The sequence below is a fragment of the Moschus berezovskii genome, chromosome 2 (assembly GCF_049115385.1).
Source record: "Moschus berezovskii isolate FMDL1 chromosome 2, NW_MosBer_1.0, whole genome shotgun sequence".
NCBI classification, from domain to species: domain Eukaryota; kingdom Metazoa; phylum Chordata; class Mammalia; order Artiodactyla; family Moschidae; genus Moschus; species Moschus berezovskii.
The window spans coordinates 71059542-71061815 of NC_142461.1; the positions used below are offsets into that span (position 1 = coordinate 71059542).

The 2274-nt window shown below is 52.2% G+C and overlaps 1 pseudogene; it reads right to left on the reverse strand.

Moving 5' to 3' along the window:
• Nucleotides 1–256: 256 nt before the first annotated feature.
• Nucleotides 257–1313, reverse strand: LOC129538535 (protein O-mannose kinase pseudogene; annotated as a pseudogene).
• Between the last annotated feature and the right edge of the window lie 961 nt (nucleotides 1314–2274).

Below are 2274 nucleotides of genomic sequence, written 5' to 3' on the forward strand. Positions count from 1 at the left end.
CATGGAGTCGCAAAGAGTCGGACACGACTGAGTGACTTTCATTTCATTTCAGATACTGGTCAGACACTGCTTCTCTCCACCTTCGCTTGCAGCCAGGCCCAAGTCAAGCCCATATACTCTTGCTTAGCAACACCCCTCAGGCAGTCAGGAGAGGAAGAACCCGGGGCAGAACCACTAACCCCTAACATCAGGGCAAAACCGGTGCAACTCTTGCATCTGTTCCCTGATTCCCACCCCTCAACAACCGTACGGGCTTTTACAGCATCTCTCTTGTCTGAGATGTCCAGGTGTCTCTGAGTAGATTCAGAACCTTCTGGTAAGTGTCCAGGATGTTCTGAGCAGTGGGTCTCTCTGCAGGCTCCTGGCTCTTCCACACCTTGTGAATATCAAACAAATGGAATCGGACCATGTCGCTCCCTTCCAGGTGCCCCAGAAGGAAACTGGAGATGTCTGGAATCTTCCAGATGTCTCTCTTCTCGTCATAGGTGGGCATGAGGTCATCCTGGAAGGGCGTCCTCTCCGAAGGGCCACAGCTGCTCCGGGGCCACGAAGTCCCCACGGAGCTCCTGGTGGCCACACTTCACCAAGGTCTAGCTGTGGTTCACCGGGGGCAAGGTGTCCAGGTCATTGAGCACGATGCTGAAGTTGGCGGTCAGCAGGTACTGGGACAGTGTCTTGGACAGGTCGCTGCAGTTGCACATGACCAGTGTGCGCAGGGGGCTGCGGTGCAGGAAGTCGAGGATGGCCACGTTGCCCAGAGCCAGCTGCAGCTTGTACTGCCACAGCCTGCAGTACTTGGAGAGATTCAGCATCGCCTCCAGGTTGCCCAGGGAGCCTAAGTGGTGGTACTTGGTGAGGATGATATCATTCTCGCAGTAGCCCAGCAGCGTGACCAAGTGCTTGCTCTGCGGTGCCTGCAGCATCCGCAGCCCGTGCAGGAAGTCATCTCTCACCTCCAGCCTGGTGAACCTCGACAGGGCCACCTTGCGTTCCTTCCAACTGGGACAGAAACATTCTTTTCTCGGTTCCTTCCCTGACACGCTTCAACTGCTCCAAGGACAGCCGCGGGGAGCAGTTGGTCATCTGCCCCAAGCTGAAGTGGCCGAGGGTGGGCAGTGGCCAGGGTCCTCCGCGGAGCGCCAGGGCCAGATGAAGAGCTGGTCGAGGCCGAGGCAGAGGAGGCCGTTCATGAGGGCCATGGAGAACAGCAGCCCCACCCCGGGGGCATGTTCCTGGGTGGGGGGTGCCTTCCTGCTCTCCTGGGGCCTCGTGTCTATGGCGCTGGGCTCTGCCAGCTCCTTCCGGGAGTGCATTCCTTCCCGCTCAGGTTTCTGGCCAGACTCCCAGGTCCGTCAAGGTTCTGGCTGGCCCCGTGCACTGGTTTGAAAGCACTCTTCCTCGAGATTGCAGGCCCGCATCTTTCCAGCCCTCTCCCTCCAGGCGTCTCCCAGGACTCTTGTGGGCTTGACAATGACATTCACCACTCTGGCCTCACAGTCTCCTGAGCTTCTTCCACCAACGCCTGATTCTTAGAAGGTGACCTGGGCTTCTGCAACACTCTCCCAAGAGCTCTACCACTGCTTTCTCTTTTCCAATCCATTTCCCACAGCAAATAGGCTCTCTTTTCTTTTCTGTGGACCCCTCCCCTGGCCTGCTGCTGCTACCTCCTCCTCTCCTGTGATATTTTAAATAGCTTTCATCTTACTGTTCTGTTTCCTGTTGTTTGCTCAACACATGACATAAGCATTTTCTTGCCATTAAAATTCTACAAGTTTAAAGTATTTATAATTTTATATTAAAAAGTGAAAACATCTTGTAAATGTAATTTTAATATGTAATAACATAACATCACATGCATATCATTTACTTAATTCCCTATATGTGAGTATTTTAAATTGTTTTCATTTTTTCTGATTGTAAATGACAAAGATTGATTCTTTTGATTTAAAGTTTAGAGTTCTGCAATTACTCAAACGCCTTAGGAAGGCTGGAATATAAAATCTGATGATCTATCTGTATATTGAGAGAAGGAATTTGCCATATGTTTTCTTCAAAGTACACTTAATAAATAGGGTAGCTCTGAACCAGGAGGGTGTGGAGTGCCTGGTAGCTCCAGAGTGAGCCCCCCACTGAGGGAGTGGGTGTCACCGAAGAGAGAGAATGGGCCAGCAACCCCTCCCCGCTAGTGCTGACCACCTGACTGTACCCTCACACAAACCACTGAGCAGAACACAAGTGATACAAGGCCCCAGACAGCCAGAAATCTTAAACATG